This window comes from Gastrolobium bilobum, unplaced genomic scaffold (assembly GCF_033153095.1).
Source record: "Gastrolobium bilobum isolate Gb01-03AN ecotype WA unplaced genomic scaffold, APGP_CSIRO_Gbil_v1 utg2627, whole genome shotgun sequence".
Classification (NCBI taxonomy): domain Eukaryota; kingdom Viridiplantae; phylum Streptophyta; class Magnoliopsida; order Fabales; family Fabaceae; genus Gastrolobium; species Gastrolobium bilobum.
In genome coordinates, this window is record NW_026897199.1 from 15,589 (window position 1) to 26,327 (window position 10,739).

At 33.0% G+C, this 10,739-nt stretch overlaps 1 non-coding gene across 1 annotated transcript; it reads left to right on the forward strand.

Moving 5' to 3' along the window:
• The first annotated feature begins 286 nt into the window (after positions 1 to 286).
• Positions 287 to 392, forward strand: LOC133304846 (small nucleolar RNA R71). The gene has a single exon (XR_009750678.1). It is a non-coding gene; the product is annotated as a small nucleolar RNA R71 (small nucleolar RNA).
• Positions 393 to 10,739: the final 10,347 nt, after the last annotated feature.

Genomic DNA, 10,739 nt, shown 5'->3' on the forward strand with positions numbered 1-10,739 from the left:
TCTAGCATCAGTAGACAGGTTAAGTGACTTGATTGTATCATTCAAAAATGAAATGTGTTCTGCCAATACTAATACATCATCATGCTCCAGCACTCCAACAGCCTTCTTTGGTGTATTCATTATTTCCGTTGGCCACTGGTAGTTGCTAAATGCCATCCTCTCTAGGACTTCATATGCTTCAGTGAATGTCCTAGCTAAGAGAGCTCCTCCGGCTGATGCATCAACTACACCCCTTGTTTGATTATTGAGACCATTGTAAAAAGTCTTCATTTGTATCCATTCTGGTATACCATGATTAGGGCATTTCTGCAGCAATTCCTTGAATCTGTCACATGCTTTATAAGGTGTCTCACCATCATATTGCTGGAACGCTGCTATATCATTCCTTAACTGAATTGCTTTCGTGGGAGGAAAGAATTTCATCAAAAACTTTTCAGTCATGTCCTCCCATCTACGAATAGAATTAGGTTGGCAACAAGCTCAGTTGGTAAAGTATTTTACAGTTGATTTAATCACAAGAAACTTTGAAGTTTGGTGGTTATTACTTAATGACCTGTCAAGAAGCCTAGCCTTCTTTCTTCTTTCACCTAAAGATAATGTTTACTTTATCTTATTTAATTATTTCACGAAATTTAATGAAAGTAAATAACTAAGTAAATTATGAACACCCGTTTGCTTTTATTACTTTTCTATTCACCTTTCCATTCCAATCACGTGTTGTGGTCAGAAAGTTATAGCCAAAAATAAAATAAAATGGTATAAAGCTCCAAAGACACTTCATTTCATGCCTGTAGTCTAACATGCAAACTAACATGTACCCAACAAATTCATTTCATAGACACTTTGATTTTTGATAGTCACAAACACTTTCATTGGATACCATACAATATATTTAAAATTAAGAAATGATGACAAGAATGAAAAGTACAAATGATCTGTATAGAATATTGAATGAACATAAAAGCGTCTAACCAATTTTTTAGTATATGCTTTAATAACAAAAATTAATCTATAACGATAATTCCGATGAAGAACCAACAAAAAAACTTAACATGAAAACAAGAATAAGTTGTTTGTTTTTTAAGTATTTTGTTTGGGATTGATATTGCATGTAAAAAAATTGTTTGTTTTTTATGTACTGTGTTTGGGATTGTTAGTAACAAATTACTTTTATCTATTATGCATACTTTGTAGGACACCTGCACAAGGCTGAGGGAAGAAAGACAGATTCAAACCACATCAGGGGAGGAAGGTAGTGGTCCAGCTTCAGATATTGACCTATTTATGGAGGCGATCGGAGGGCCAGACAAGAAAGGAAGGATTTATGGTTTAGGATCTGAAGCAGGCGCTTACAAAAAATCACGTCTATCCAACAAAACACCATTTGGAGTCTCACAGCAAGAAACTCATAGGATGCGCGAGGTGGTTACATAGCTAACTAACGAGAATACATCTATTAAGGCTCAACTTGCACAATCTAAGAGCTGGCTTGCACGCTCTGAGACCACAATAGAAGTAATGCAAAGGCAAATGCGAGAGATGCATGGTATGATGCGTAGGATCTGACAAACACTGTTGTATAATCCTAGTTTCTTAGAATCTCAGTATCAGGTGGATAGTGACGAGACATTAGCACGAACCCAAGACCCTAACAATGAAGATGAACAACTTGGTGATGATTATAGGGAGGATTGATGTAAGAACCCGCACCGTTAATTAATTAATTATGTGAAATTAAGAAATAATTCTATAATTGACCCTAATAATTATGAGAAGGCTTAAATAATTATAGAAAGTATTTAATAATGCTGAAAGTCGCTTTCCTGATGAAAAGTGCAGATACCGGTTCTGCTACTCGGTATAAATGCGTACCGATGAAGTATCCCGGAAAATTATGAAAAGTGTGTATATGTCACTAGAATAATATATAGGACTTGTAAAACAAGTTTCAAGTTAAAATAATGAGAACTGTTGCCAGAACTGATACTGGCTATGGAAAAGCGCGTACCAGAAAGGTGCTGCAAAAAATAAAATAAAAATATGATAAATCTTAGAAAAATGAGTAGGTTCAGAATCCTAAGTTTGGGATTAAATTGCTAAGCGTAACAATTAGTGCTAATGCAATGTGTTTAAAATTTAATGAGGCTATATATAGGTGTGCACAAGTTTCTAGGTAAGAAACTTGACATTCTCTACGTGAGAATTTGCTGAGTGTGAGCTGCCACCCTTGCCACCACCTCTCCTCCACCTCTTGTGAGCCAAAGCAATTACCTTTTGTGCAAGTCTCTTCATCTAAACACTTAAGCATTTCATGAGTGATCCTTGTGAGGATGGGGGAGTGTTCCATTTTCTGTCTATGGCCTCTGTGAGTGTGGGGTTAAAGGCTGAGTTTTGAGTTGGCTAGTGAACCACCTTGTCTTGGTGTTTTGAGCTTCAAAGAGCCATCCTTGTGAAGAAAGAACCAACCTTTGGTGTGCCATTTTTGTACCTTTGAGAAGTCAGAGCTTGAGGAGCTGTTTGGTGAGCTCCAAGAGCCATTGTACCTCTGTTTTGAGCTTGGGTAAGTGTCATCAATCTTGAGCATGAGTTTTCTTGGTTTAAATGTTGAGTCTTGGCATGTTAATGAGTTAAACAAGTAACCAACCTGTTTATGAACCTAAAAGTGAGTAAAAATGCATGCTTGGACATTTTAATGGATTAAAAACCGAACCTTTGGAGTGATATTTTGCGAAAATGCAGAACTGCATTCTGTCGCGAAATATCCGGATATGATATCCGGATATTGATATCCAGATATGAGGTCTTATGATATCCGAATATGGATATTCGGATATGCAGATATTCTGGGTTTGCATGAACAGTAACTGTACTGTTCATACAGAACTGAGTTATGGGTTTGTGGACCCTAGATTGATGAAGTTGGACTTCTGTAATGACTTGTTAAGTCAGAATCTAAGTGATTAGGGTTTGTGGCTTTGTAAGAAGCTTAAAGACATGAAACATAAAGGAAAGACGTTGTCTTTATGTTATATGCTTGTTGTGTTTGAATATTGATATGATTGCTGGTCCAAAACAGATTGTGATTCTTCTGTGTGTGGACTCTTGGTTTGGATAGTTAGCTTGCAACGTAAGCTTTCGTGTCCTCGGTTAAGCCATTGTTTGTTCCACCATATCCATGGGGGGATGATTTATATGCATGATGTGTTTTCATGTACTCTTTTATTGAAATGCTATTGAGCTGTTAAGTGCAAAATGCTTATGATATGTATGTGGTGTTTCGCCTAGACAGGAAGCCATGGGGTGGTTCTGTGGGCAGGTACAACATGGACGTGTACTGTGTGGGTAATAGACGTATTCCTGCACTTCTCTGATCAGAAGAATAGTTATAACACACATGACATGATTATCTGCTGCATTGCACTGATTTTGGAACTGATATTGAATTACTGCTTTTAGAACTTATATTGCACATGTAAGTGAGCTTAGGGTGGAAGATCCTTGAGGACCCCTTGTCTTACTGAGATTTCTGTTTAGAGATCTCACCCCACGTTTGGGGCACATATTTCTGGTTCAGGTAATGCGGGGGTTGAGACATCTAGCGGAAGGAGGCCGGAGCTTAGCTGATTTATATGTTGTTATGCTACTTATGTTGGATGCTGGATATTGACTGTTGCTTTTATGCTTTTAGCTTCATGTTGTTATTGTTGAGACTGTTGTTGGGCTTTGTTGCCTTATTGGGTGAGCATGGGGATTGTCCATGCCACATTGACTTGACTTTATGCTTTTAGATTCGAAGTTGTATAATTGTATCTGGATTATGTCCGGTCTACGTGTTGTAGTTCCGTGACTTAGATACTCACACTTATCTATCTATTGAGGTATTTCAGTTAGCTGTCTTTTGCAATTTACATACATGCGATATTTTTATGAAAATGATTAAGTAATCAATTTGGCTAAGTATAATGACGTCATAATTGAAAGTAAAAAGTTATTCCGCATTATTTTATTAAGTGTGGCTTAATACAATGTCTTGATAACAAACCGGATATGTACGAGGTGTTACAATCGATGTCTTTTTTTTTGGATACAAATGTCACTTTTTCACACCTAGTGCCTTTAAGATTGTTATTCATTTGTACGTGTGATATTGACTTGTATACATTTAGCACTGTTTATTATTTATGGTGTTTTGATGTTAGTTTGGATGTGTATTGTACATTTCATTATGTATGGTGTTTTGGGTAATTGATGTTACTTTGGATGTGAATTATTTGTACGAAATTATCATATATTCATATTTTTCATTATTTATAGTGTTTTTGGTCATTGATGATAGTTTGGATGTATATTAAAATCCATGTTTATCAGGTACACTAGTATGTATTCATATGAAATTAGTGTTTTTTAAAAAATTAAAAATATTATTTTCGATGTAATTCTATATATATATATATATTCTGTTGCAAATTGTTAAGAATTTTCAACGAAATTTCATTCCGTTGAAATTTTTGACGGAATTGTAGAGAAATTTTTTTGCAAACTTCAATGGAACTTTTTGATAGAATTATTTTCCATTGAAATTATCATCGGAATTATAGATAAATTCCGTTGCAAATTGCAACAGAAATTTTTGATGGAGATATTTTTGTTGCAATTATCGACGGAATTATAGTTAAATTCTGTTGCAAACTGTGACAGAACTTTTCAACGGAAATTAATTCCATCAAAATTTTCGACGGAATTGTTGTTAAATTCTGTTGCAAATTGAGACAGAATTTTCCGTTGAAATTTTCAACAGAATTTATTATTTTAATATTATGTCATGACTTTATTTATTGGCGAAAAAGTAAGGTTTTTGATGGAAAAAATTTCGTTGCAAATATCAACGAATTTTTTTTTCATTACCTTTCGACAAAGTGTTATCCAACGGAAGAATTCTGTTGAAAATTCCGTTAAAAAATGATTTTTCAATGGAATTTTCATAATTTGTAACGAAAATTATTGGTTTTTATTTTTTATTTTTTATTTTTAAAATTCCGTGAAAATATGGATATTTCTAGTAGTGGAGGAACGACGTGATCTTATGATATTCCATGTGTTATCTTCCTTAACTAGTGTATAGCTTTTTATTTTTTTAATACAATATTGGTCACCGAAGGTTAGTATTAGATCGATTCTAATGAATTGTCATGTAGAAGGTTTTTTCTCCTCAACTAGTGCAAAAATAAAATAAAATAATGTACAGTATGATTAGAAATCTATTAAAAATAAATATAATAATTAAAAATGATTAACATAAGGCAAATATAGTGGTTCAGCCATTGTGGCCTACATCCATTGCATGTAATGAGTTTTCTCCCTCTCATTAATGATGAAGGAGGACGATTGCTTTAATATAAATATAAGTGTGTCAAATTATTTTGCCCACACTCAAAATATCAAATGATTTGTTGCCCTCTTCATGATATATTTAATACATGCATTACAACCATCAAATAGCCTAATTTATATCCACTAATATCCCCAATAAAATCATATGCTAGTCTCTATTTAGATTAAAAATATCATTTAATTAGAATGTAAAATTAATAATATAACAACGAGCAAGCGCGCATATCAACCGTGCCTCATTTGATATAACTCGAATAGTTTTGGTCACAAGATCTGTATAGAATTTGGTTCATTTCCAAGACCAGCAAAAATATTATTATTTGGGAGGTGCTACAGTATGCTCTGCGTCTATATGCACCCATCGTTTGGTTAAGTTCAGTTGAAAACTCGTTTTTCAAATGTTACAACTTAAATAATAATAATAAGGGTTTAATATTTTTACTTTTATGTTATCCAAAAAAAAAAATATTTTTACTTTTATTCCATAAATTTTTTCTCTATCACACTCACCTAAAAATAAGTGAGTCCCTCTAACTTTTTTCCTCTATTCTCTTTAGAATAAGATTCACTTACTTTTATATGAGGATGAAATAATAAAATTTTATAAAGAAAAAACAAAAATATTTTTCGTTAATAATAATTACATGAAACCGAATCTTCGTGGTACAATTGTCCAAGTGTTTAATAGCAACTAGATTTGCACCGGTGTGATACTGGGGTGGCGGCAACTCGCCAAAAATCAAGTCAACCCACAGTGCCCAATTTAAGGAACAGTGATCAAAGTGTTATTGTTCATCAATTTTTTTACCTAAATGCCACGCGAACAGTCTTATTTCCCAATCTGTCACGGGGCAAGTTCGCTATCCGGTGTAGCGAACTCGGTTTGCTGACGTGTCACATTTCTAGTGGATAACAAGTACCAAATTAAAAAAAAAGGTTTGAAAGTCGCTACATAGGGTAGCGAATTTGGTTAAACCAAGTTCGTTACCCCGTGTAGCGAACTTGGTGTCCACGTGATATGTCATCAAACCAAGTTCGCTACACCGGGTAGCGAACTCGCCCCCGTGGCAGATTAGAAAATAAGACTGTTCACGTGGCATTTAGATAAAAAAATTGATAAACAGTGACATTTTGGTCACTGTTCCATTTTTTAAGGTGGGTTGAAAAACTTAAACTTATTTTGAAAGTAAAAGTTAAAAAAAAAAAACTAAAATTAAAAAAAAAATAGGTTAGGTAGGGCGGGTTGGAAGGTTGACCAACTTTTGCCACCTCCAAATTATTGATACACTTGTCAGGCAGGTACATGCCCTATGCAATGTATGTGCAAGTGTGATGCACAGCATAACATGTTGTCAATGTAGTAACATATTTTTTGCAGCATTGTATTACTGGAAAAATCAAGAAGTGAGTAAATCTTCACAACTCCTGAAGCAATGCATGGCCACAGGCACCAGAGGGTCAGCTACCCATTATTTGTTACGACATTATTAGTCACTAATTAAGAAGAACAAAATATAACACTAGCCAAAAAATAAACAAATAAAAGAAACCTTACCTTTTATAAAATAATTAAACACGTGAGCCAATTCATTTAATCCAGAACAATTAGGGCTGTCCTAATTCGCTCAAGTTTTTTAAGTCAATAATATTTAGCCTAACTTATCATAAATTGCAACTAAACGTGCTCACATACTTGACAAGTTTAACCTCTAATGTATCTAAATCAAAGTTGCTCAGTTTGCCAACTTAGAATAAAATTATGCTACACTAGTACTTTCCTAGCACATATGAGAAGGTCATAGAGTCTTACATGAAAGGAAGAAAGCCAAATGTAGCCACAGGATAACTTGCCGGGAAAACCCAGTAAATGAAGCTATCAGTGTAGCAAATTAATGCCGGCAAGTCATCCTTGGCTTCATTCCACTTTCAACCTCTCCATGAAAGACTCTTAGACCATAAACTTATAATATGCCCCTCATTTGTTTTCTCTTACTATATACATTTGAATTTGTAGCAAATCCATGCTCTATATTGCTATGATACGTAGTAGGTTGCTTCCATTTTATAGCTAGAGGCTGGGCTTAGTGGCAAAAGTTGATGCTCTTATGCAATCTCCACTATTATCATTTTGACTTACTATTCACAATCCTTTAGAGGAAATTGATAGTTACTCCTCTGAAAGCATCCTTCTGAAAGCTTCCTTCCACATTTGGGTTGCACACCTTCCTTCCATGAATCAATTGGCCTCAATGCTAAATTCCCTTTTTGTGGGAATAGAATCCTTCAAAAAAAGGGGTGTGGAATGAGGATTTGTTCTGTTGAATGGCTATGCTTTGTTGGTTATGGGCATGTCAAAGGGTCAGAGGATTTGGGTCATGTGTCTCATGAAGTGCTGGTGATTAAGAGTGTACAAATATGCTACTTGCTCAGAATTTTTTTCTTTTTAAAATTCATTTGCAAATGGCATGGGTATGACTTACCTTCAAATGGCTAGATATGAAATGCTTATGATAACTTTTTATAGAACAATATAATTGATATGGTGCTAAGGAATAATATAATTCATATAAAGAAGATGCAGAAAAGGGTTAAGGAGAGTTGGGAAAACTTTTTTCTGGCCAGATTTTCCAATTAATTAAGAATAAGATATTGTAATTGTATATTTTCAGCCAATAAACAAATTCGCCAAAAGTTAAACAGAAATTGAAAAAGTGCAAGGTAAAGAATGTAATATAGAAGCCAATCTTTATTGTAAAACAATTCGGCAATTTTTTGGTCAATAGAAAAATATAATGTGTTAAGTGCGCTGATTGCTTGCTATGAATTGTTCTAATTTCAAACATATCGTTCCAAACTAACTTCATATTTGGAAGTTTTAATTAAGTCTCTCTAATCGACAATACATGTAGAAGAATTACTTAATTCTCTTATGCTAATTGGTCCGAAATTCGAACATGAATTGTTAACATATGAAGCACGTCTCCTTAATCAATAGCCTTCTCTTTTATAAATATTCATGATATGTGTATATTTAGATATGGTATATATATCAGAGTAATATGCGGTATCTGATCTTAATTCAAATAATTTATTGTTCCTGTGCCATGAAAATAACACAGTTGTTTTAGTTTTTTTATTTTTTTTATCAGACCTATGCTTATTTAAGGTTATCGATACATTATCGATCCATTAATATTAAGCTGGGCATGAGTATTATTATCAACGCAATAGACCGGTGTTTCATTTGGTATTCAAGCAGGTTCAATCTGATTCGAGCATCGATAGGCGGTTCTCTCAAACACCATTTTCTCCATTTAGGCGTATGATGCAATATCATTGATGGGTGCTTGATTTTTAACGGGATGCAATGAAACAATATCAAATTTATTATTTTCACTACGAGCCTAGAAAAGTACCAAGAGAAGAACGAGAGTACTTCTCCTTCATCAATAAGTTCTATGCAAAAAGAAGGCCCTCCCCAAATCGATGGGTTAGGCACGTGAAGTCACGCGCGTGACTTTTATCTCTCTGCTAGGGTTTTTCTATGGCAACCCAAATCAAAAACATCGACGAAATCCCCAAAATTTCTCTAGAAAAGACTGATATATATATATATATATATATATATATATATATATATATATATATATATATATATAAATAAAAAAAAGTGTTTGCCATTTTAAATGACATAAAGTTATGTCATTTTAAGAGAGAGATAGACACATAATAAATTTTTTTATTTAAATTTTAAATTAAAAAAAATCACCTACTTTCTCTCTCTCATGATTTTCATTCTCTGTGTCTATCTCTCTCCTAAAATTACATAACTTATATAATTTAAAATGACAAACTCCAAACCTATAAATATATATATATACACACACACGAGATAGGATATTAATGTAACAACCAATTAGTGTTACTACTAATAATCTAATATTACAACCAATCAATTTTACCGTTAGATCGATTATGTCGATCCAACGGTTATATTTATTTTCATCTTTGTATGGTTATGATTCGCCATATTTAATGTGAAGGGATTAAATATGGAAAATCATAATCAAACAAAGGTGAAAATAAATATAAAATATTAAATGAGGAATCATAACTATACAAAGATGGAAATAAATATAACCGTTGGATCAACATAATCGATCTAACAGTGAAATTGATCGGTAGTAACACTAATTAGTAGTTATAATATCATTCATATATATAAGCTTTAATGTTACTACATTGAATGTGGATAAGTTATATACATTCACTCTAAAAAATGACGTCATTTTGGGTTGAAAAATAAAAAAATTATAATAAAAAAGACTATTATAACCCTAAAATAAATTACAATTATAAAAATACCTTGATTTCCGCCTCAAAATGAAGTCGTTTTGGGCTCAATGTAGATAAGTTATCTACATTGACTGTGGAAAAAATGAACCCATATATATATCAGAAAAATATTTCTGCAGTTAATTCGGATAAGTTATCTGCATTTACTTCCAAAACAACGTCGTTTTGAGATCGAAAAATTAAAAAATTATAATTATAAAAACTATAATAACTCTGGAATGAATTAAAATTACAAAAACACCATGATTTCTGCCCCAAAACGACGTCATATTGGGCTTACTGCAGATAACTTATCTGTAGTAACTGCAGAAAAAGCGAACCCTATATATATATATATATATATATATATATATATATATATATATATATATATATAAATGGAATCATAACTATACAAAGATGGAAATAAATATAACCGTTGGATCAACATAATATATCTAACGGTGAAATTGATTGGTAGTAATACTAATTAGTTGTTATAATATATGGGAAATGATTCACTTACCCCAAAAAAAGTTTACCACTCTTACAACCAATTTAATCACCGTTGATTTTCGTCAATCTAACGGTTATAATTTATTGAAAATTAATAACATTTATTTTGTCACACTTATTAATTAATTATTAATTTCCAATAAATTATAACCGTTAGATTAACGAAAATCAACGGTGATTAAATTAGTTGTAAGAGTGGTAAACTTTTTTGTTGGTAAGTATAGAGCTGGCAAAACGGGTCAGCCCGCCCCGACCCTCCCCGCCCCGCCGCAAACCCGCCAAAAACGGGTTGGCTCGCCCCCGCCCCGCATTTTGATATGGGTTGAAAATCCCATCCCATCCCATTTTGTGGTGGGTTGGCGGGTCAACCCGTCTAAAAAATTAAAAAAATTAAAAATTAAAAAAATTTATATTTTATTAATTTTATAATATTTCTTATTTTCATTTCACAATTCCTTTTGTTTTTTTATAATCTCAAACATAAATGTATACTCATA